This window comes from Podarcis raffonei, chromosome 12, assembly GCF_027172205.1.
Source record: "Podarcis raffonei isolate rPodRaf1 chromosome 12, rPodRaf1.pri, whole genome shotgun sequence".
NCBI classification, from domain to species: Eukaryota; Metazoa; Chordata; class Lepidosauria; order Squamata; family Lacertidae; genus Podarcis; species Podarcis raffonei.
Window position 1 is genome coordinate 37,733,961 of NC_070613.1, and position 26,199 is coordinate 37,760,159.

The 26,199-nt window shown below is 42.3% G+C and overlaps 1 protein-coding gene and 1 long non-coding RNA gene across 3 annotated transcripts in view; one reads left to right on the forward strand and one right to left on the reverse strand.

Moving 5' to 3' along the window:
- CHN2 (chimerin 2) overlaps window positions 1-26,199 on the forward strand; it is a 151,164-nt gene that overhangs the window by 19,124 nt on the left and 105,841 nt on the right. The gene's annotated exons all lie outside the window — the stretch shown is intronic.
- Window positions 9,563-18,102, reverse strand: LOC128398476 (uncharacterized). Of its 2 annotated transcripts, none has more exons than XR_008327140.1 (3): window positions 18,037-18,102; window positions 12,283-12,497; window positions 9,563-10,441 (listed from the first exon to the last, which is right to left on the reverse strand). It is a non-coding gene; the product is annotated as an uncharacterized LOC128398476 (long non-coding RNA). The 2 variants fall into 2 exon arrangements; XR_008327139.1 differs by lacking the exon at window positions 18,037-18,102 and adding an exon at window positions 14,015-14,257.

Here is a 26,199-nt window from a genome sequence, read left to right on the forward strand (position 1 = left end):
GGATCAGAACAGCTGAAAGAAATATGTGTTAGGTGATTATTGTGTAACATATAGAAGGTAAAATCTTCCCTTTTCCTGCTTACCTTCCTCATCCCAAACAATAGGTGACAGAGATTGCAGGAAAAATGTATCTTCTTCAAGATGCTTCTCAATGCTTCTTTTAGCCTCATTACCATTTAACACATAAAGGCTGCTCTGAGAATACAGAAACCTTTCGTTCTGACACACCCTTAAAAACACACACACAATTACGGTAAACATTTTTACTCCACCTTCCACTATAAATCCTGCAAGACAGTCTATTCAGAATGGCTGTTGTGTCCTAATTGTGAAACAAAAGCAAGGTCTTGGAAGCTATAGGACACCTTATTGTGGATTCAGAATAGTTGATTTCCAGCGGAGTAGCCATATTAATTTGTTTAGTAGTAATAGCAAAGAGTCATGTGACATTTGAAAACTAATACATTTTATTACGGCAGAAGCTGTTGTGCACATTTATCCGATGCATGGATTCATACATGTGATGTTGTGTTCTGTAGCCCACAAAAGCATATGAAGTAATTAAATGTGCCAGTCTTTAAGGTGTCACACGACCCTTTGTTTTAACAGTAAATACATACTTTAGTGGAGGGGTAGGCAACCGAAGGCCCAATCGCCTTCTCAATCTGGCCCGCCAATGGTCCGGGAATCAGTGTGGTTTTTACATCTCTGGGTTATTTGTGGGGTCTGCCTGATGTTTTTACATAAGTAGAATGTGTGCTTTTATTTAAAATGCATCTTTGGGTTATTTGTGGGGCATAGGAATTCGTTCATCCCCCCCCCCAAAGAAATATAGTCCAGCCCACCACATGGTCTGAGGGACGGTGGACCGGCCCATGGCTGAAAAAGGTTGCTGACCCCTGCTTTAGTGACTCTTTCCATTTGAGATATACCTCATATCCCCCATTATTTGGGCTGTTACTGGAGATACCAGTTTGTTGAATAAGATGGAAAGTTTTTGTAAGATGAGAATAAAGGAAACAGGGGCTGTTGTTCATAGCATTTATAAAGACACCTCCATTGGTACCAATTTTATTTGAGTGCCCTTTTACCTACGTTGCTGAAATTAAATTATATATCCATTACTAAAATTAGAGTGAAGACTCATTGGATTACAAGTGTTTTTCCCCCCTGATCCTTGAATGAAGTACTTTCTTGAATAATTCTGTAATGGAATTAAGTGTCATGCATCTCATCTCCTGAAATGTTTTAATGAAAATGATAACTTTTGATGCTTAATGTTAAGTAATTACATAATTAAAGATGATGCACACCATGGGGATGAATGGAATATTTGGATGGCAACAGGATAAGGGCATATAATATTTTCCATATAATTCAAACATGTATGGAGCAATACTCCTTGATCCATAGCTTTTGACAAATGGATTCTTTTGTTAGACCAAATGGTCATGTTGTTCAGATGCCTGATTTTTGTCTTCCAAAGCAACTAATCTATTCCCAACTTAAGAATGGAAGACGAAATACCAGTGGACAACAAAAGAGGTTTAAAGACACTCTCAAGGCAAATCTTTAAAAATGCAGTATAAGCCCAGATAATTGGGAAACACTGGCCTGTGAACGCTCCAGTTGGAGAATAGCCTCTACCAAAGGCATCATGGACTTTGAAGAAACATGAATTGAGGACAAAAGGGGCTAAGAGGAAGGCACATTTGGCAAAACCTCACCATGATCAAAACCCACCTGGAAACCTATGTCCCTACTGTGGAAGGATATGTGGATCCAGAATTGGCCACCACAGTCACTTATGGACCCCTCATTAAGACAGTGTTAATGGAAGACAATCTTACTCAGCTTCGAGCAATTGCCAAAGAAGAAGATTATTCCAGTATAGAACACAGATTTGCTGGTGCAGATATTTATGATAGGGACCTTGTCGCCTTAGTCTTTGAGCATTGTGCTAATGCAGGGTTTGGGTGCACAGGAAAGTTGCCTGCAGCGCCTAAACTGTGGCTAATCTTAACAACGGTTTGTTGAAACAAGCCATGTTCTTAAACTATGATTTAACATTGGCTTGTTTCAACAAACCATGGTTAAAATTAACCACAGTTTTAAAAGCATGAATGACATGGTGAACAGTAGTTAAGCAGTAGTTAATCTAAAGTGCAAGCAAAAGCTTGCGAACTGCCCCAGAGGACAATCTAAGGCTCTCCCTTTTTTCTTGTAACACTAAACTATGCTTTAGAATTGCTTCCAACCAGTAAGCTTTATCTTTTCATTGACTGAATCAATGGAGCTTGTTATTTCATGATGTTAGCAGTTTATTAATTAGGACCAGTACTAGGTTCCAATTGATTAAGAGCTGGTGCAGGAAAATGGTTTCACCACCCCAGCTTTTAAAAAGTTGTTTGAATTGGCAGCTCAGTTGGTTAGGGCATGGTGTTGATAACGCCAGGGTTGCAGGTTCGATCCCCATAAGGAACAGCTGCCTATCCCTGCATTGCAGGGGGTTGGACTAGATGATCCTTAGGGCCCTTTCCAACTCTCTGATTATATGAGTAACTAACAAAGCTGCAGTTAAAGTCTTTGTAAACCCCCCCCCCCAATTTACATAAAGCAAACAACACTTCTTGCCTTTCAGATGTTCTAATTCAGGGGTGTCAAATTCAAATTCATCGGGGGCCGCATCAGCAGTTTGGTCACCCTCAAAGGGCCGGTTCGAGTGTCTTCAAAGCCCATGACACCTTTAACAGCTGGATTAAGTAATGCAGAGCTTCTGGCTCATGGAACACTACACCTTGATTTCATTTGAATACATATATGAATATAAAGATTGTTTCCTGTTTGGCTTGGTGTTTAAGTTACACAAGATGTGCAGGTTTTAATTTTTCTCATTCCCCAAATTTTAATTGAGCATTTGTTTGGATTTTTTCCCCTTTGCTACCTACCCTAAACCTTTGAGGAGGGCGGGAACTGATGGCCGGACCCTGTAATAACATTGAGGAAAAAATTGCATGAAATAAACCAATTCCTTATCAGCTTTTTTCCCATATATAAACCAATATAAACCAATTCCTTATCAGCTTTTTTCCCATATATAAATTTTTGCAACACGCACCCTGCGGAAGCCGCGCCTGACGTTATTTACGTATCGAATTTGCTTTTGAATCGCGAATCCCCAGAGGCAGAGGATGCTGTTCATTGGGCAGAGCGGAAACGCGCCTAAGAAATAAATAAAGCAAAGCAAAGCAAAAGCACGCTGCCCCGAGTATTCACAGGGCGTGCTCCTGAAACACAAGCGCGCTCTCAGTCTCCCTCTCTCCAACGCGCACGAAGCCGGCTCTGCCCTTCTCCGCGTTCCACCTCGCGCAGGCGCGCTGCGCTCCCGCCGGGACTTATTTCACCCCGGCGAGCCCGAAAAGAAGTTGAGAGCAGCGGCGGCAGCCTCCCATATCCAACCCCGCCCTCGCCGTGTCAAATAAGTCTCGGCTAGGTAGCTGGAGGAGGGGGAGGTCTGCGCCTGCGCAGAAGGGACCCGAGGCGCCCTGCGCGCGCGCCGCAGCCCAAGCTTCCCTCATAGATATATATAGACAAGGCTACACGGGCCACATGACGAGGTCTTGTGTCTGACACCCGTGTTCTAATTTGTCATACTCAGGAAAATAGCTTTCTTTAAAAATGTCATTACAGCTTCTGTGTTCCAGAATATATAAAAGTTATTTGGAAGAAATTGATTTGAATCCATTAAGAGCAATATGATCGTTCTGAATTTTCTGTAATAGGATCTGCAGTTTAGGTCTCTTTCACCGCATTTAAATGCAGTCTTCATCCCTTGATATTTCTGGGGAAAGTGTTTGACAGCTGAATCAGATATATCTGAATTATCAGTTTTCCTTTATTACCATTTTCAGATGGAAACTTTCAAGGGTAGTTGAGCCATGTCTGCTGCTTCTTTTAGAGTAAATGCTTTCAGGGAAATTGAAATAATTACCAATGTAGTAAACACTTTAGTATTAGTATGTGGCAAGGACTGGTTTTCATAATTTAAGTACTCCTCCTTAACAAGAGATTAGAATATATTTGCCAATGGGACTAATGCATAGGAGAGAATGTACAAAGAAGCATATTGATGCTCCCAGCATTGGATTTCTTGCTTGCCACATATCCAAATTAGATTATTGGTTTGCCTCAGCAGAGGTTGAGGGCAGTGGGCATTGAAGGTGATGCCATTTAACAACACTAATAATAATGGTTGCTACTGCACCAGATTTTTGGTTGTTCTGGACCCAAGTGCAGAAGCAGGAGGGTATCCTAACTTTTTGGGTTGGCATTAGCCCTAGGAAATAATGTCTCAGCTCAGCAGCTCATAGAACAGGCTTCCTCAACCTCGGCCCTCCAGATGTTTCGAGACTACAATTCCCAGCATCCACTGGTCCTGCTAGCTAGGGATCATGGGAGTTGTAGGCCAAAAACATCTGGAGGGCCGAGGTTGAGGAAGCCTGTCATAGAATGTCAGTGGCATTAAAAGAACTATTCCAAAACTCCAGCTGTTCTTCATAAGCATATTAGTGTATTATCATCTTCTCGTAAGCACATGTAGTTGGAAGTTAAGTCTTCCTGACAGCAATGGGACTGATTTTCAAGTAAGTGTGCCTGGTTAAAGCCTGTGGGAGCAGTTAAGGGCTACTTTGGAGGCTGCTACATGGAGCAGCTTAATCTCTGTGTAGGCGGATAGTATATATTTTGTCATACATGAATTGCAGCAAGAATATTTTTTGGTGTCACGGGTACACAAATTTGACAAGTGATACCTGCAGCAACTCCTTCAAAAAACGCTCATGCATTTTACATGATACAACACACGTTTTTCCCTTCATGGAGATTAACTGCGTCAGGAAAAGCAAGCGAAAGCAGCCCTCAATTATCACTTACACTTTTGGTGATATTTGCTGTGATCTCCTAATTTTTTCCTAAATGCATTCAGGCAGTATTCTAAGTAATTCTAAGCAGGCCTGGTGTATGCAGAGGTAGGGAAAAGCTTTGTTGTCTTCCGAAATATATGTAGTTTCCCCTAGTTCGAATGTTGAACACAGTATGACACATATGTTCATATAGAGGACATTGAGGGGAAAGGAGTATCATTTTCTCTCTCTGTGCTTTTGTAATTGTGCATATAAATCTAAGTTGCTGACTTGTAACAGCATGCATGCACCTCAAGAACAGGTACGGCTGCTTTTTATTGTAATCATGCTGCAACATCACCTCATTGGGCTCAGACAAACCAGACTATTCACATATGGTAATGGAAATGAGGTATATTTTCCTTCATTTGTTTATACGAATTCTTACTCTTGCAGCCTGTTTTCATGGCTGAAGTTCCCATCCCTGCTTCCCACCATACACAGATGACATGTGTCAAGAATTCTGATATAGAATATAACCCTGTACACACACACACACACACACACACACACACACACTTGTGTGAGAAATAATATTTAAAAGAATGTTAATTCGTGACATTCCCCTTCTGTAGGGGTCATGCAACACAAACTATACCCAATTCATCACCGGGGAGCGAACTGCTACAAACAAATGAGTTTACATTTACAGTCCCTTTACAAACTTGTCCTCTTGTTGCTGTAGGCAAGTGAGCGCAGTCTGCATCTGTATTGCAGTTGTTTATACAGTGGTACCTTGGGTTAAGAACTTGAATTCATTCTGGAGTTCCGTTCTTAACCTGAAACTGTTCTTAACCTGAGGTACCACTTTAGCTAATGGGGCCTCCCGCTGCCGCTGCGCCGCCATCGCATGATTTCTGTTCTCATCCTGAAGTAAAGTTCTTAACCTGAGGTACTATTTCTGGGTTAGCGGAGTCTGTAACCTGTAACTCTGTAACCAGAGTCTGTCTCTGCTGTGTTTGGGCTGCCTAGCTGGCTACTCCTGAGCTGTCCTTGGCTTTAGTTCCTCTTAGTTCCAGCTCTTGCGATGAAACTACCTCTGTACCATCTGACTGAATACACCACATTTGGGCTACCCCTTGCTGAGGTTCACTCATCAGATCATTTTTTTAAAAAAATTATTATTAAAAAAAATATCACGGCCTTCCTCCCAAAGGAGCCTGAGGCAGAAAACACAAAAGCATTAAAACAACTGAAGCATACTACAGTGGTACCTCTGGTTACGAACTTAATTCATTCCGGAGGTTCGTTCTTAAGCTGAAACTGTTCTGATCCTGAGGCGTGCTTTCGCTAATGGGGCCTACCGCTGGGTGTGCGCCTCTGGCGCACAATTTCCGTTCACATTTTGGAGCAAAGTTTGCAACCAGGAGCAGCTACGTCCTGGTTAGCGGAGCTTGTAACCTGAAGCGTTTGTAACCAGAAGTGTTCATAACCAGAGGTACCACTGTATGCTTGTTCACACTGTGGAAAAGACCACACTTTTTGCTCCTCGTCTGCTCCTTTCTTCAGTATACCAGGGATGAAACAAACCAGACTCCTTCAAAGCCCCCCTTCAAAGATCAGGACAAGATTGTACTTTGAGAGGGGCAGTATCTTCAGAAGCCCCTCTCAAAGTGCTATATTGTACAGTGTTCTCAACGGGGCTGCTGATTGTCAGAAGCCCCATTTAAAGTGCTGCATAATATGGCACTTTGAGAAGGGCTTCTGAATTCTACAGGCAAAAAGAAGTTCTCTTGATGTTTGTACCCGCAGGTCAGACTTGGCCTGCTGGGCTAGAAATGTTTCCTTCCCCTGATTTAAAGCAATGTGCAAACCAGGCCAGCAGGAGTTTTAGACCTTATCTTTTGACCTGACCTATAAATATTTATAGCTAAGCCAGGTTAGGAAGAATCAATGGGCTACCTGCAGTGTGTTGCCAACCTGATATGCTGGGGCCCTGGGAGAGCAGTACTGTATTGCCATTTCTTCCTCTGCTTTTCAGCCTTGAGTAGTTTCCCAGGAAGCACATCAGCACATAGCCTGAGAAGCCTCTGGTTGATCCTGACATACCCTGACCACTTATGCCAGTGCATTTGCATGGAACCGTATTGCTGTCTGGAACAGATGACACATTCATCTGTTGGTATTTCAAGGCTTAGGATGTGAATGTTAATTTGCAAAATCTGCAGATGGGAAATGTGTGTGTGTGTGTGTGTGTGTGTGTGTGTGTGTAAATTGACATCTGCCAAGCAAATTACAATGTTCGTTCGGTAAATCCTGGCATCTCAATATTTGACTAGGTTTGGAGACATTTCTGGTATAACTCGCATGCCTTCAGTTGTGATTCAGAAGAAAGACTTGAAGTGCTGCGCTCGATTTATTCCTTACTTACACATACAGAGCTTCGTGGAATTTTTATCTTTGCATAATCACTTTGAAAATGTGAGTTCTGCTGACTGCTTCATTTCATAACAACCACAATGTGCAAATAAGCAATGCAACTTTGAGAAAGGTTACCTTTAAATAACTGAAATAATTTAAATTTTTTTTTTTTTACCTTCTGGCAATTTGCCTGCAGCATGGACTGGTTTATGCGTGCTGGTTTTCTTTGTGTTTTGTTCTATGCAAAGCCTGGTTGTGATTATTGGTTGTTATCTAGAACCAAGGCCAAACTGCTCCTGCTTTTAGTGATAAGGGTAACCAGGAGTAGGCTCCTTCCTGTGAGCCCTGCTGCAGTTCTCTGTACATTACGACTGCCAAATGTTTAGTGTGATGGGAACCAGGTGCCCAGGTGCCAAATAACTCTACTCCTGCCTGCCTGCATATTGTGCAATAGAGAATCATGCATCGTGTTAAGCAGCATCCTTTAATTATGTATTTACATGCTGTTCTTCTGCATTTCTGAGAGCTGCCTCTTCAAATCTGACATGGCTTCTGAATGTCAGTCTGAATGTCAGTCTTGGAATGTTGTAGATTGTGGACCACATTGTTGTAGATTGTGGACCACATTGTTGGGCAGTGTATATTGTTGCGTGACACCCCAATCTCTGAGCGGCACGAGAATCCAGGGGTTCCAGGAGTTTACCCAGGGTACATGTTTCCTTTGGAATGAGGTACAACAGAGACTCTGGTGTCTTTATGATATATGGTTTATTTACACATATATACAATTGGAGCCTATGATGGAGGGGTTCACAGCATTCACACCCCAAGAGGGCCTTGCTTCCCACTAGCCACAGCCTTGGATTCAAACAGAAATCAATAATCTTTCTGGCTCTCCAGCTTGCTTCTTTTCTTCTGGCTCACATTTTCTCCACAAACTCCCTATTCTCAACTTTGCTTTTGTCTTTCCAACTATTTGTGAGTTGGGGGGGATGGGGCTACCCATGCTATCACCTCAACAACAAAAAACAGAATTTAAAGTAGCCAAATCCCAGAGGCTATACAGTAGGTAAAGGAATGGTGAAATATTGCACAATATTTTAGAAGCCAACCAATTAATGTATTATTGTTGATAGATTTGTGAGTTCAGGGCTATTTTCATGATGGAACCTGTGTGTAGGATTAACAGCATGTGCTAAAGTACTTGAGCAATGAATATGCCCATTTCAAAACTCTTGATGCTTATTATTCCTTCTCTTGCTAAATCTTCCCGGCTTTTCCATCAGTAAGTCGAGGGCCCTGGTAAGAGTACAGTATGGAAGTAAATAATAAAATTCTAGGCTAACAGGTTTAGCACTGAAGAATGTGTGGTGTAATGCAGCTTAAGACCTTGAGCTTGGCACTAATTTCATAAAGGCCTGCAATTATAAACATAATCCTGTTCATTCTTGCATTGACCTCCCACCCCCAGCCTTCAAAAATCAAACTCCTTTGCTAATGAAACAGAAATTCTGTATCCCAAGTACATTTGCATAGCTTCCATGCCTTCTATCGGAGAAACCTATGGCGTAAACACTTTCAGGAGGAATTCCTGCTTGGAAGTCATTTAAAAAGCATTACCGTGGAGGAAAATGTTATGCTGCAAGATGCTTTTGATTTAACAACTACTGTTGTGCTTCTTCTAGCCGGGTAGCGGGAAGCAGGAAATTGGGTGGAGTTCCTCCAGCGTCTTTAATTAACAAGAGCTCAAATGAAGGGAATTATTGCACGGGCCAGTTTCATCAAACTGTGCATTGATATCCCCTGTTAATTCAGAAGTTGCGTATTTTTTGAATTTAAATAATATGTATAGAAAAACCCAGTGTCCCCTCTGAAGTGCTATTAAGGATCAACAGACCTTTCTCTGCTTTGTTGGGTTCTCCACAGTTGGAGGCAGCAATACTGTACTGTACTTCTGAATACCAGTTGCTGGAAATTGCAGGAGAGGAAAGGGATCTTGTGCTTGAATCCTGCATGGGAGTTTCCTATAGGCATTTGGTTGCCCTCTGTGAAAACAGAAGGCTGGACTTGATGGGCCATTCGCCTGATCTAGCAGACTCTTCTTATGTTCTGATGCTTATAAATGGAGACTAGGCAATGATTTGAAAGAGTAATTGATCCAGACTTCTTTCATGCAAATTATTCTGTGTTGCCTCCTCCTGAAAAGTGAAACCAGGAATTGCATGGCCTTTGTATTTTTTGCTGGAAGAAGTTGTAATTGGCTCAGATTACATTGGGATGTGCTGTAGATGAGCAAAATTAATTTGAGATAAAGACCAACAAAGTCTCTCTCATGTAATTTTGTGGATAAAATTATCTGGAGCAGATCAACGATGGCTCAGAAAACTTTATGTTTATTGAATTAATTTCAATCCACTTACTCTAAATTTCTTACCCTGATTTTCTTACCAGTTCAGAATACTTGCTCCTACTGGAAGGGAAAAGGAACCCTGCCCTTTTCTTCAGTAAAGACCATACTAGATGGGCAAATCATCAAAGATTAATTACACCAAACCAAAGGAAACAAACCACAAGGGAAGAGATTGTGAAGAACTCCCTATGCAGAGACTAAAAATTAAGTCAAGACAGATTGCTCTGATTTCGGTTCCTAGTTGTTTATACAACTAATGGGAGCTAGGCTGCACTAATCAGAAAATCAGCCTTTGAAGTACAAAGTTCATGCAAATGCGAGAAATGCAAATGGGCTTGAATTTAATTAAATAGGAGAAGTGGTGAGAATAGAGAAGCATTTTGTACGGATCCCATTTCCTTGCTGGCGTGTATGTATGTACATGTCTGGTAATTTGAACTGACGTGGGAATCCTTTTAAACATTTCATTAAAAATCAAGCAGTCCTACATTTTAAATGATCTTTATATATCTGAGCAAGAGCTGTAGTTTTTTCAAAGTTTGGAAATGCATTTAAAGACTGGCATTCATCCCTCCCCCCTATCTGGCTGTACAAAGGGCTTATATACATGCTTTCCTGGCCTTAGATGTTAGCAAGTACAGCTGGCGAGGGAAGAACTCTATTTCCGGTTTTCCTGTCATCGTGCATTAGCTCCTCCTTTCCAGCAGCCCTGAGATTTGCACTGGATGAGAAAGAAAGGGAAGAAGGAGACAAGAGAACAAAGTCATTAACAGAGGAATAGGAACAGATACAAGTGTGAGAAAAGGAGAGAGATGAGGCAGAATTTGGGCATTTCGCAAGGGTTCCTTCCCTACTTGGATGTCAAGATTTTAGCGTACGAATATCTCGCAAGATAAATGGCAGGTATGCTGTCTGCACGCCAATACGCTTACCAGAACTGAGAATCATAAGATTAGCTCATGTAGTGCAGTTCAATATGGAAGAATACGGGACCAAACTTTGCAGCACGTGGTATCACAGCATACCTGCTGATTTATTTAAAGTCCTTATATGCCCTACCAAGGCAGCTTAAAAAAGACAATTAGCATTATATATACACAATAGTATGAATTATTATTATTATTATTATTACAGTGGTACCTCGGGTTAAAAACTTAATTCGTTCTGGAGGTCCATTCTTAACCTGAAACTGTTCTTAACCTGAAGCACCACTTTAGCTAATGGGGCCTCCCGCTGTTGCTGTGCCGCCGCCACACGATTTCTGTTCTCATCCTGAAGCAAAGTTCTTAACCCGAGGTACTATTTCTGGGTTAGCGGAGTCTGTAACCTGAAGCGTCTGTAACCCAAGGTACCACTGTATTAACCTTTTCCTCCAAAGAGCTCAATGTGCTGTACATGGTTCTCCCCTCCCTGTTTTATCCATTTTATTTAGCTTCAAATACATGGCAGGGATTTTGTGCTTCCAAAGGATTTACAGTACAATCAGCACAGTACAATCCATTTTGCAGTGGGTCTTGTGCATCTACCTGCTGTACCTATCCACCAGAAGTTGCGAGCCAAGGAGGGCAGGGTCCCTCCTCCTCTCCAGAAGCAGCCCCCACCCTTGGTCTGAGGATCAGCCTTGGGCCTGTGGGCAATGGCAGGCCTCACTTAGCCCCCAACATGTGTGGAAGGATTCTCTCGAGTTATGGGAAGGTCTAGGCTGGCTGCGCAGGATCGTTTTCCTCTTGAGGAGAAGGCCTTGGAGACGTTCGGTGTTTTTGTAGTAATCTGCAGGTGTACCAGCTGAGAAGGCTGTGGCGGCCGGTGGACAGGAAGGGCTGGATCCTGCAGCAGCTCGGCCCACGCCCCCCAAGTCCCAAAGTCAGATCCCAGATGTCCAGGCCAAGGGCACTAGCCTCCTCCACCCCTCATAGTCCATGGTTTCCCTCCCAGGGAGCTTGGCACACAGGGATGTGTGTCTTCGTGTTCCTTGCTGCATCCGATCAGCATCCATTGAGAAAGGTTGTTTTCTGCTGCTCCAGAGAAGCAGATACGGAGCAATGGATCCAAACTACAAGAAAGAAGATTCCACCTAAACATTAGGAAGAACTAAACTAAACATTAGGAAGATCAGCATTCATTGGAAGAAAGGTTGTTTTCTGCTGCTCCAGAGAAGCGGACACGGAGCAATGGATCCAAACTACAAGAAAGAAGATTCCACCTAAACATTAGGAAGAACTTCCTGACAGTAAGAGCTGTTCGTCAGTGGAATTTGCTGCCAAGGAGTGTGGTGGAGTCTCCTTCTTTGGAGGTCTTTAAGCAGAGGCTTGACAACCATATGTCAGGAGTGCTCTGATGGTGTTTCCTGCTTGGCAGGGGGTTGGACTCGATGGCCCTTGTGGTCTCTTCCAACTCTATGATTCTATGATTCTAAGTTGCTTTTTGTGCTTCAAACTGGCAGCATCCAAAGTTCCTGTGAAGCTCAGAAATAATAACAAAAAGGGAAGAAAGGGCATTTTTTAAATATAACGTATTTGAAGATTCGTGATTCAACATAGAAGGACTTACAGTGAAAGCTAAACTGAAAAGGAGGCACTTTTGATGAAGCATTTCCAAAGAATAAAAAAAGCAGTCCTTTCAGTGATTTTTCTTTCCCAGGAATTGTGTTGAAAGATAATACACATATATGCTCGTTTCTGGGCAATGCTTCTTGAAGGCTGCCTCAATGATATTAGCAAGATCCTTGATTTTCTGAGACTGACCATGAGAGAGAGAAAAGAACTCTGTAATATAAAAGGGAGAAGGGGTGGAATGTCAGGGAAAGAAAGGCAGTCAACAGGATGAGGCCTTAAGCACTCCATATGCCCCCCCTCAAGTAAATTGGGTGGCCTTTTAATGCAGTTGTACTTGAGAACTGCAATATTTCCATTGATTTTTCCAATTAACAACAACTTTGTTTTATGGAGCATTTGTCCATAAATATATATCAGTCTTCAGCTGCCATTAATAAAGCAGGTAGATATGATGGACGGACGCGGGTGGCGCTGTGGGTTAAACCACAGAGCCTAGGACTTGCTGATCAGAAGGTCTGCGGTTCGAATCCCCGTGACGGGGTGAGCTCCCGTTGCTCGGTCCCAGCTCCTGCCAACCTAGCAGTTCGAAAGCACTTCAAAGTGCAAGTAGATAAATAGGTACCGCTCCGGTGGGAAGGTAAACAGCGTTTCCGTGCGCTGCTCTGGTTCGCCAGAAGCGGCTTAGTCATGCTGGTCACATGACCCCGAAGCTGTACACCGGCTCCCTCGGCCAATAAAGCAAGATGAGCGCCGCAACCCCAGAGTCGGCCACGACTGGACCTAATGGCCAGGGGTCCCTTTACCTTAAGAGAAAGAATTCTTTGAATCTGTGCAAGTAGCAGGGTTGAAGGTTGCATTGCCCAGGACCAGGGTCAGCAGCATGTTGCAATAAGATTACTGTATAGAGTTCAGAGTGGCAAACACACTCAAGGGGTATGACCACCCTTATGTTCCAAAGTTTAAACCAGTGTTCAAGTCTAGGTAGCCAATGCATGGAAGTGTAGACATTTGGTGGCAGCAAGGAGATGGGGAAGACAATGAAGATACAGGTTGATACTGAAAACTGAGTGCAGAACAATGCAAGAAGGCAGAAGGATTACCTGCTTGTAATGGATGGCAGATCACAAGGGGGGGGGGAGATTGTGTAAGGAATTTGCAGTATAACAAAAGACTTACCTGGCTAGTCATTTGCAAACGGATGCAAGAATTTAAAACTTGCAGCTGAGGTAGACAAAGAATTTTTTAAAAAAAGAAGTCAGCAAATGCTTTGTGTTTTCTTTACTTCTCTGTTGTCTTTGCTCAAAGTGAGATATCATTGACCTGAAGTAATACATGCAGGCTGAGTGGTGTAAGTTTCATACTTTGTGCTGTTTTTAGCTATCGTTTTAAATGCAAATTTGCATATAATTATTCTCAATCCTCAAAGGAAATCTTCTCTGTATTATCATATTTTGCAGAAATTTAATTAAATGATTGCAAGTTTTTGACTCCCTGAATGAGGGAAGTTCCAGATCAACACACTTAAAAATTATCATAAATGTATGAGAGAATGTAGAAAGAGCCCAATTCCATTCATTAATCACTAAATATTTAATAACAAAAAAGGTCATATTGTTTAGCAATTAACAATGAAACCGAATACAATAGTTTGATTTTTATCAGATACCCCCTTGAAATTCTAAACAGTTGGACACACTTAACTGTGTGCGCTTTTGTTCTTGTCTTACATCAGCAATTCTGGGACAAGGATTGTCAGGAAATGGCAGAGTTCACTCCCACATCACTTGAAGTTCCCTTACACTACAAAGATTAAGTTTTCATCCTGTTTTGTTAAACAAAGAGGTAATGATTAAACACATTTTCCCCTGTGTATTTAGAATATTTGCACAGGGCCAGACTGCCCCCTGAGGACTAAGTGCTGGCCTCATTTTTCACCCTGTGAATTTTCCTGAGTCATGCATAGCTGCTGTTTGTGGGGGCTTTTGAAAGACCCTGATTAGGAACAGGAATCTCTCATATATCTCATATAACTATCATCTATCTATCTATCTATCTATCTATCTATCTATCTATCTATCATCTATCTGTCTGTCTGTCTGTCTAACACACACACACACACACACACACATACGTATGTTTCCTGCTTCAAAATCATGCTTGGCATCTGTTCTGCCAGAGTTCATAGAACAGCATTCATTGGCCAAAAGCAGGTATTTTAGCTTTCTGTTTTTGCTCAAGCAAACTTCCTTTGCCTGCTGCCAGTGCACAGACAGTCCATGGAGCCGTTTGGCTGCCACTTCTGGGGCTAAGATCTCCTGACTCAGTTTATAATGCATCAGACTCCACTGTAAAACCAAGTCAGAACCTGCCCCTGTTCTTAATTCCGAACAACCTGTCCTGTAATTACTTGGGGTAAGGACTGTCTTGTGCCCACCTCTCTGCCAGTTGCATCATTTGATGTCTCTTGCCTCACCTTGCTCCTTACAGACAGCTGGTGGCTTCAGTCAACCTTGCCTTCTTTAAATTGCTTTGGCTGTGCCTCCCTCTACCTGCAGTTGCATTGCCCTTTCTACGGTCAAGCAAAGAGATTTAGGGCTGGTGTACACCTAGGCCAGGGGTCAGTAAGGTTTATCCTGCCTGGGCTGGATCGGTCCCGCGGAGATCCCTGTGTGGGCTGGATTGTGAGTGTGCCCGCCTGCGATTTTTGGGCGTCTGCACACACGCTTTTTGGCGTGCGCAGACGCAATTTCCAGTGGCGCGCAAGCAAGTCCCCACCCTGGTTTAGCGTAGCACACGAGCAAGCAACTTGGTTTGGGGGCGGCTCATGGGCCGGTCAAACGACCTCCGCGGGCCGCTTCTGGCCCATGGGCCTTAGGTTGCTGACCCCTGACCTAGGCATTACTTGATTACTCTGTTGGATGACTGGCAGCCAAATCTATGAACAGATTGCACTGAAAGGCATTGAGTTTTAAGCAATATAGAAGTTCTGTCTGTCACGTGAAAGCTCTGTCCAATGGGCCAGTCACACATGCAAGGCATTACTTGATATTTATTTATTATTGCATTCTAACTCGCCCCTCCTCCCAAAGGAGGCCAGGGCTGCAAAAAGCAAACCAGTAAAACAATACAAAATAAAACATGCTTAAAAACGATTAAGAATATGTATAAAAAAAAACCATTAAGAACATCTAACACCATTAAAAGAAAAAGAAAAAACAGCCACATGCCATCACAGCTAATAATTTCAAGGGTTCTTGTGAGGATGAGATGGGTGGGATTAACTATATATAATGCTTTGAACTACAGTGGCACCTCGGATTACAGACGCTTCAGGTTACAGACTCTGCTAAGCTAGAAATAGTACCTCAGGTTAAGAACTTTGCTTCAGGATGAGAACAGAAATCGCGCGGCGGGAGGCCCCATTAGCTAAAGTGGTACCTCAGGTTAAGAACAGTTTCAGGTTAAAGAACGGACCTCCAGAATGAATTAAGTTCTTAACCCGAGGTACCACTGTACTTGGAGAAAAAGTGGGATATAAATTCAGTTAACAGCAGCAGTAGTACAACCAAACTGACAGAACTACGTCAGGATCTATAAATTTCTGAATGATCTGGTTAGGACAATTTGCCTTGAACTTTATATTTCCATTCTTAACTGTTAATAAAATGTTGTGAGCGTGGATTATAATAGACTCACTTCAGAATTCCCCCATGAGTTTCCTGTTCAAGCAGCACTTACATTCAAGTCTATTATTTGTTCTTTAATGTCTGCATTAGGGAAGCAGAATACGACTGCACTAATTGTGAGATCAGAAGTGCAGAGTGAGTACAAGTGAATTGTAGAAGAATTTATGCAGCACACACTGCAGCGCAGTAATTAGATTTCTTTATATTATGCAGCCTGTGCTTTTTAATTTACTTTGTACATGACGGTTTCCTTTTGTTAAGCAAGCTTCGGCTAAAATAAACGGAAGAGCTTCAAGCTTTCAAATGGAAGGCACATATTTTAGGAAAACGTGGCAGCAAAACATTACTGGGATGTTCTAGCTCAGACCTGCTTTTGCGGTTCTGGAACTACTTGAGCCACACACACCTTGCAGTTCTTCGTTGTCTTACTGTGCACCTAACTGAGGCAGTTCATTTCCCGTTTATACTGATTTCTGATTACCCATTACCGTCACACACACACACACACACAGCATGCTTCTTTTCAGCCTCTGTGTTAATCAGGTTTGTGGAAATCATGTTTGGAAAGGATTGCCCAGTACATTTCATTTTTGTTTGAACTACACAGTGTTGTTTGGTCAGAGGGTGCATTTTTATTCTTCTTATTTGTCTACTAGAATGAAAGAAATGCTTTTTAACAGAGAGAGGAATGTGGAAGCTGTAATATGTTTCAACAAGCACCACCCATAAGCCTTCTCTAAAATCATGAGAGTTAACGAGTTAAAGCACTGTGGCACATCAGTTGATCTGACTGGAGAAAAGACTATGCAATTTTACATTGCTACCTAAATGGGTGATGCTAGAAATCTATAACGGAGTAGGGTGTGGTGATTTACACATGCTTTCTTTAAAAAATGAAAAGGTACCCCAATCTGTAGAGCACAACATCTTTGACTTAGGGCTCATCCACACTTTTGACCCATGCTTTCTAGGTTTGCGCTTTCCTAGTCTGTGTCCAAAAACTTAATTTCTTTTGTCGCTTTCTCCAGGAAAACCTGCTCTTTAGCGCCAAATTGGAACAAACAGCAATTTGAGTTTTCTGCAGATTGCTAAGAACATTAAAGAGCAGATTTCCATGGGGAAAGCATGGGGGGGGGAGAAGCTCACTTGGACATGGGAAGAGTGCAGACCTGGGCTTAGGAAGCTCAGATTAGTTTGGATGATACTAAATGAGCAAAATATGCAATGAAGCCTTTATCTTCTTAAGCATTCTGATGAAGAGCTCGGATTTCGTAAATGCAGTGAGACATTGCTAACCAAAGTCACCTATGTCTGAGAGTACTAAACAGTATTGAACTGAGCCAACATAGTATTGAACCCTCATTACAACTGCTGCTCAGAGGTGACTTTGCCTGTGTTTCCTGTTTGGCTGCTAAATTCTAATATTATACTTGGAGTGATCTTAGCAACCAGTTTTCCAATCCTAAACTGTTTAGGAGCTTTGGTGCTAATTACGAGCCCTTTGATTTAGGTTAAGAAACAGATCTTGAGTCAGTGAAGCTGGCGTAATAACAGAGTTACCGGTACATGGTCCCAAAAACCTGCTCCCCATCAAACTCTAGCTGCAGTATTTTGTATCAGCAGATACCCTTCAGAAACCCTCCTGTTCCAGGAACGTGTGATTTAGCACATACGTTTAAGCTGTGACCAGCACTCCTGACCTCTTCCTAGCTCTCTAGGAGCAACGCTGGGTCCAGGAGGACTCCCAGCATGCAAACCTGATTCTTCCAACATACTGCAACCCCGTCTGTAACTTAGGGGTCATCCAAACTCCTGCTTCTACTGCTTTCCCCCAGGAAAACCTGAACTTTACTGCTGAATTGAAGCAAACATCAATTTGGGTTTTCTCCAGATTGCTCTGATTCAGTGCTAAAGAGCAGTTTTTTCAGGGAAAACAGTGGGGCAAACAGAAAACTAGCTTGGATCTGTGCTTTCTGAGCATAGACGAGCAGGTGTGGGGATGAGGCCATACTGTAATCGTCACCCAGAACCTGTAGCCATTCTAACTAGGAGTACAGTCATACCTTGGTTATTGAACGCCCTGGAACTTGGACGTTTTGGCTCCCAAACGCCACAAACCTGGAAGTGATTGCATACGAACGGTCTTTTGGAACCCGAACATCCGAAGCTTCCGCGGCTTCTGATTGGCTGCAGGAGCTTCCTGCAGCCAATCAGAAGCCTCAATTTGGTTTTCAAATGTTTGGAAAGTTGAAGAGACTTCTGGAATGGATTCCGTTTGACAGTCGCACCTTGGACTTGGTCCTGAGTGGAAGCTCCTCCTACAGAGCAACTAGCAGGCTTATTGGGTCCCTGGGTCACCTGACCTCTGCTTTGCTGGAAGCTGCCATTTCACCTCCTGGTCATTTGCACTGGTGGCATTAAAGAGCAGAGACCAGGCAATCCTTCCCTAATGAATTTCCACAGTTTTCAAGACCACTGGTGCTGTACACCATGTATCTGTGGCAGTGTGCATAGGAAGCTGCTTGCTGTCTAGTCCTTGCCCTTCTGATACAGGTTTCATAGGAACAGTTGCCAAAGCGCAGGTTTCTGTATGAGTGCAGAATTTAATAAAGTATAGCAAAGCAAGAAAACGTTTTTCCTCCCTGTTTCCCCAGGGAATAAAAGTGTCTGGAAAAGACAGGATCTCTGTACGTACATCAAGCAGCCAGTTCTATTGGGATAATCTGAAACTGCTCTTGAGGAAAATGTCCTCATTGCTATCTAAAACATATTTATTTCACTTAAACACATTAGTGAGGAGTGCATAAATTAAAAGACCTCGTGCTTTATTGCATCATTCAGTCTACTGCAACGCTGACAGTTTGGATTGCACTAGGAAGCAGTGGTTGTGTATCAGACCATTTTCTGTACATGTGACCTTTAGTTTTGAAAAGGTCATATTTTATTTCTCATATTTCAATGTTTAAAGCATGGTGTGTAGCATTTAGTAATATTGAAAGGTTTGATACTATCTAGAGCTTACATTCAGCTGAGATTATTAGTTTGGTTACAAATAAGAAAGCAATTTATTCCGTTACATCAGTTGGGAAGGAATTAAATGCTGTGAAAATAACAGGTGCTTTTGGAATTTCTGGTTCCAGTGCATTTCATGTTTTTGTCTAATATGCAAATGACATCATCGGCAGAGCAAGAAACCACATATTCACGTTAAGGCTATGATCCTCTCTACCCATTTGGGAAGTCATTCGGCTTTCCTTCTGCGTAGACATGCATAGGATTAGACAGTATTAGTCGGCGGAGAATCCTGCATTTTCTCCCAAACTAATTTCTGTTGTATTTCTGGTAGAATACATGGAAAGAATTATGAGTGTTGACCTTTTAAAATACTTCAGCATAGAGAGAGCATGTCAGTGGTCTGTACGTAAGGGCTACTGCATAATCATACTTCAAAATAATGTCTTTTCCCTGAAAGGTCATCAGATACATTTATCAAAAGATGGTGATAATGACTTGTTTTTGATAGAATTTCAAAACCATTTGAATAATGAATAGAAGTAGAAATTGCTTAATGATGCCATCGCTTGATCCAATCCGTAGCCAATGATAAAAGAATGGGCAGTTAGGCCTCTTTATTCCCACTGAAGTTCTTTTCTATTATTGGAATCAGGAAATGATTCTTTATGTCTTCACTCTGGGGCATTGGGTTGCAATAGCGACTAAGTGCCAAAAGCTGATCCATGCTGAGTTCAGCATATGGCATCAGCAGTTGCGAAGATAATTTAGCCCTTTGCAGCACAGCTGAAAGCCGGCTTGCATGAGCTGTTGAAAACCAGCAGCTGCCAGGGGCTCAAAGAGTAGCTGTAGTTATAAGCCAGTTTGATGTACCAGCCTAGAAGACTTGACTGCGAAGTCAATTCCACCCTGACAATACTGCCCTGCGTCAGGTATCGTGATCTACATTTATTGAAGTAGCTCTTTGAATGGGGATTGTTGGCCTCCTTTAAGATAGAGAACAGGAAAATAGAAGTCTATTCATAAAAAGGTTTTTCATTACCAGGTTGACGTGGGTAGAGGTAGAAGTGAACTATGAAAATCTTGCTAATGCTGTTGGGATGAATTTCGTCAAACATTTCTCAAACATGATTTTTAATTATAGTATTCAGCAAAGTCCATCATCACCTTGGTGCAATACTTGGGCACTCTTGGGGCATATTGACTGTCACTAAGCCAGTGTGTTGTAAATGGTTAAAGTATTGGGAAACCCAAGTTCAAATCTCAACTTGGTCATGAAGCTCACTGGACGATCTTGGGTCCCTCCCTCCCTCTTTCTCAGTCTTACCAACCTCACGTGGCTGTTGTGAGGTTAAAATGGAGGGGTGTACTTTGAACCTTTTGAAGAAAAGGTGGTATATAAACACAGCAAATAAAATAACATAATTTTTTTAAATTGCCCTTGTTCCTGGTTCCACTGGTTAGTCTAAACATGTTCAATGGATAAGCCTTTGTCTAGAGCAGAGCTTTCCAAACTGTGCGTCGCGACACATTAGTGTGTCGGCTGCTGTTATGTACTGAGTTGAATAGGATCCAAAAGGCAGCAGTCTGATTGGTCCTAGAACAATAGGATTCAGAATGCAGCAGTCTGATTGGTCCTAGAACAATGCAGCAGTATGATTGGTTGGCAGGAACTACCCAATCATGCTCCAGATAGAAGTGAATCCACAACCTGATTGGCTTACAGTAGAATTCCGGAATTAGCCAATCATGTGCAGCCCATTGTGTAAATAATGTATATAAAGCAGATACTTTGAGGCGACTTACATTCATTCCTCCTCACCACTATGAGCTGAATAAAGAGCATGAAATCACTTTGCGACTCTGAGTATATTTCAGCTGCAGTGTGTAGGTGTGTCATGGAAACACTCCCCGCGCTCCTTCTGGGGCGGGAAAGGGGTTAGTTTAACCCCTGGTTTGCTAGCAAAACTGAATTACCATGTCGCCAAATGATGCACGTCTAAAAAGTGTGTCATCAACATGAAAAGTTTGGAAAGCTTTGGGTCTAGAGATTTGCTTTAAAACATTGAAAAGCCAAATTGTTATGAGAGTGACGCAACTAAACATGCTGCCTTTGGGCAAATTATAAAATGTTTGGAACCATTAAAAGGTATAAAATGTATCACCAGGTCTATTTAGCTATGATGCTATCTGTATACCACTGTCTTCATTCAGGATCAAGAGGACATCCTGAAATGATTTAGAAGTTCCCTTCAGTGGAACAATAGGAGGTAGGAACCTCTTAAAAGGGAGGAGACTTCCTCCTCCTAGCTCAACTGTTTCCTGCCACACACTAGGAGGTTTTGGTCAACTGACAATTACAAAAGGAAAGATGGGGACGTAGGGGGCACACAGACTTTCCTCTTCCTCCTACTCCCATCTTTAGCCTTGATTAGGTAGTCAGGAAATACATTTTGCTTGCGCTGACCTCTTGTCCACAGCTGGAAAATGGAGCCATGGGAAAAGGTAGCCATGTCAGCCCACTATGGGGGGGGGGACACTCATTTATTGTAGCCAAAACATTACAAAAGCGACTCAAGCTATTCAGTTCTCCAGAAGTTTTCATTAGGCAAGACATTAAATAGAGCAATACGGTCCTATGTATTTGCAAGCATACTTCCAATAAACCCTATCGAACTCAGTAGGGCTTGCTTCTGAGTTAAATATGCATAAGATTGCACTGTTAGTTGAAAAAATATTTCCAAGATACTTGTAGACTTTTATGAGTAATTAAAATCGTTTCTGAGATTTTTTTTAATGATGTACGAAAGCTTAGCTGTACAAATTTCCATGCTATTTCACGAGGAAATGATCAGAGTTTATTTAGCTGTTATTGCTGTTTTCTAGAATTTAAAAAAAATTGTAACTTGGTTGACATATTTTCCAGAATGTGATTTGTTTGATGGCAGTGCTTTTTAAATTCAAACAGAAGGCTGTTTAATATTTGGAATATTAATTATTTTGCAAGAACAGCACTCCTAGGGAGATAATTAGCAGAACTCCGGAATTAGGACATGCCTTAGAGACATCCTGTAAAATAACTGCAACTCTTCAAGAAAATGTGCTAGGCTTTGGGGTAAGCCAAAAATTATAAGTTTTGCAAGTCCGTTAAAAAAAAAAAGCACATTACTGAAGGATGTAAATGTTAACACCAACTTATTATGCCTACTAACCTATCTTGAGGGTTTTCAGGCTGATGATAAGACTCTCATACAACCGGTGACACAGTTTTAGGAACAGTTAAAACCTGAGCCCAAAGATGCTGTTTATGTGTTTCATAGGTAAAGGTAAAGGGACCCCTGACCATTAGGTCCAGTCGTGGCTGACTCTGGGGTTGCAGCACTCATCTCGCTCTATAGGCCAAGGGAGCCAGCGTACAGCTTCCGGGTCATGTGGCCAGCATGACTAAGCCGCTTCTGGCGAAGCAGAGCAGCGCACGGAAACACCGTTTACCTTCCCGCCGGAGCAGTACCTATTTATCTACTTGCACTTTGATGTGCTTTCGAACTGCTAGGTTGGCAGGAGCAGGGACCGAGTAACGGGAGCTCACCCCGTCGTGGGGATTCGAACCGCGACCTTCTGATCGGCAAACCCTAGGCTCTGTGGTTTAACCCACAGCGCCACCTGCGTCCCTATATGTTTCATAATCAAGCTTAAATAAAATAAGTCAGCAAAACGCTCAGCACAGATATAACAGTGCGATCCCATGCATTTGTACCCAGAGGTAAGTTCCATGGCATTCAGTGGGGCTTTATTCTAGGATCTAGGTAAATGTCTTAGCAGGGATAGGGAACCTCAGTTCTGGAATCTGAATGCCCTGCTTTCCAACCCGGTAGGCTTTCCACAGGCAACACCCCTCATTTGGTACAGCTGAAACGTAGCTATATTATACAGATGGAAGAGCCCCATCCTCTTCTGCCCATTTTTCCTCTTCCAACAGAATAGTCCCCAGCTATCAGAAAGCTAGCTATGAAAGATTCACCATTCCTGTGCTATAGGATGGTAACCTGAATGTTTCTCTTTGAAGATTCTGCCTTTTGTAGCAAATTTAACATAGAGCTTAATTTTCAGTCTTTTCATTGCAGTCACTGAGATGCGCTTATAGGTTACATTTCAGGACTAAAGAGACGGAGAGATTTGCTTTGGCTTCTGTTGAATCAGGGTATACAAGATAAGTTACTAAACACACTGTTACACATTTCTATCAGTTTTTGCATCATGCCGAAAAAACATAGGCGGTAGGTAGCACCAGCTAAACAAGAGCCCAGAAACCCCGAACTCTAGTAAAAGTTAGCACAAAGGCGGATGTCTATGGTAATTATATGTTCCAAAATGCCAGCAGATGCCAAGTCCATGTTGTTGTTGCCTCTAAAACACTCAGCTCTGATTCTCTGTATCAATTGAGTCGGGTGAGACTGTGCACATCCTGGACTCAGTGTTTGGCTGGATGTGGACCAATAAGTTGAAGCTGAATCCTGACGAGACAGCGGTCATGTGGGAGGGCCATAACCAGGACCAGGAATTGGGTAGGTTTTCTTTTCTGGAAGTCCTTCTGAACCAACAGGTATGTAGTCTGGGGCTCCTGGGAGTGCCCCTAGATACATTAGTATCTCTGGAGATTCCAGTGTCCTCTATGGTATATGTCTGGCACACCAGGTTTGTTCATCCATGGACATAGAGCCTTGCCACTGCGGCCCATGTGCTGGTAACCTTAAGACTGGATTCCCATGATATACTCTATACCCTTGAAGTTGGTTTGTGGAAAGTAGAATGAGCCCTATGACAAAGTTTCCTACTGGGTAATGTACCACGAGCAGATAAACATTTTTCACTGGCTGCCAATATGCTACTGAGCCTGCTTCATAGTTGTATTGGTTTATAAAGTCCTGTTGAACTTGAACTCCGGATATCTAAGAGTACACTCGATTTTGTGTAGACCTGCCCAGTTGCTAAGATCTGCAAGAGAGGCATGCCTGGCTGTGCTGCATTTAGCTGAAGCCTTCTCACTGGTGGCAGCCCAGCTTTGGAATTCCCACCCCTCTGAGATATGAATGGCCCCAATTCTGTTGAACTTTTGGTACCAGCTGAAGACTTGGTAATTCACCCAGCCCTTTGTTAGTTGGAGTTTCATGGCAATGCGGATGTGTGTTTTTTCTATTCTTTGGTTATAATTTATCTGCCTCGTATTCTTTTGTGATTGTATATGAAGTGGGTAAGACTTGTTAAATTAATTAATTAAGCATGTGAATTAATCCTCAGCTTCTAATGTATAATGCTCTTTTGTTACACTCACACTCAGGCTACTGGCTTGTTTGGAAGCAGTTTTATTTTACTCCTGACAGGTCTCTCCAGTGTCTGGCTATGGTGTTTCTGGCTGCTGAGAGTAGGTGGGCTATGAGCTCTTTATGTGAGTGAGCATTATTATCCTGGAAGATGTTCAGTAGGGCCAATTCTGGGGTGGCTTCTAATACAGTGGTACCTCGGGTTACATACGCTTCAGGTTACATACGCTTCAGGTTACAGACTCCGCTAACCCACAAAAAGTGCTTCAGGTTAAGAACTTTGCTTCAGGTTGAGAACAGAAATCGTGCACCGGCAGCAGCGGGAGGTCTCATTAGCTAAAGTGGTGCTTCAGGATAAGAACAGTTTTAAGCTAAGTACAGACCTCCAGAACGAATTAAGTACTTAACCCGAGGTACCACTGTACTTGCTTAGTTATTTTGTATATTTCCTATATGACTGATGTCCAGAAGAGTTGGATTTTGGGACATTCCCACCACATGTGGAGGTATGTGCCTGTGGAGGTGCAGCCTTTCCAGCATTTTGGTGAGGCTTCTGGGCATATCAGTGCTGGTTTCCATGATGTTAGGTACCATCTGTAAGTGAGTTTCAGGTTGAGTTTTTTCTTTTAGCTGAGATGGATTTAAGGGAGGTTAGACCACATTCCAGTCCATTGGGTGGGGTTAATTTCATAGCCTATGTTGTCCTCCCATTGTTTTTTGATTATGTCGAGGGGGTTTGTGGGATTTTGTAGCAGTATTTTGTATATTGTGGATACCATCCCCTTGCCGTGTCCATTTGTTGTTAGGAGGAGGTTTTCAGAGGTTGTCAAGGGCCTAGTTACTGCTTTGAATTGCTATGATATTAGAGTCCATATTGTTACTTCCGCATTTTGCTGAGGCTTGGGAGTAGATTTGTTTGAGGGTTTGTAAGAAGTTGGGACCAAATTTCATGTTCGTTAGTACTGCTAATAGGCATTTCCATTCTAGGCAATCAAAAGCTTTGAGGATGTATAGGGACTTAATTGTCAGTGAGAGGTTAGTTGCCATGCTGTGTTTGATCAGATTCAGTAGTTTCCTAATGGGGTCTGTTATATTGCTGCCAGGGACAAAGCAAATCTGGTCTGGGGCTATTAATTTCCGTAGGAATTTTTTTTAGGCAATTAGCCAAGATTAATGTGAAAATATATTGTAGTCTTGGTTTATTAATGAGATTGGGTGGTATGATTCTACTTTGAGGCTGTCTTTGAGTTGTTTTGGAATAGAGACTATTTTGGAGGAGGTCCAGGTTTTAGGAATGGGCCCCCCTTTTATGATGTTGTTAAATAGGCAGGTCATGTAGGGCATCAGGGGTTCTTTGAATTGCTCATAGAATTCTGCTGTAAAGCCTTCTGGGCCTGGGGCTTTGAGTCGTTTCAGGTTTATGAGGACAGTATCTATTTCCTCTGGTGTAATAGGACTGTCCATGAATCTTCTTCATCAGTTAAGGTTGGCATGGTCAGTCCTCCTAGGAATTTTTTGATTTCCTCCTCTGGTGGGTTGTGGGAAGTGTATACGTTGGAGTAAAATTCCACAAATTCTGAGGTTATTTCTATGGAGGAGAATGTTATGTTGCTGTCTTTTTTGGTGATGCAGTGTATTCTTGTTTTGAGTGATTTTTTCCTACACCTGTTTGCCAATAGTCTAGAGTATTTCGCTCCATATTTGTAGAAGTGTTGTTTTGAGTATAGAATGTTGATCATTGTATGGCTGATTTCTCATGAGTTGAGTTCCCTCCTTTCTTTGTCTTTTAGCTCCTGTTTGTTTGTAGCATGCTGAATATGGCACCCTAGTTTCTTTTCTCCAAGTTGAATGCATTTCATTACATTTGCAAATTGCTAGTGAATAAAACTGCTG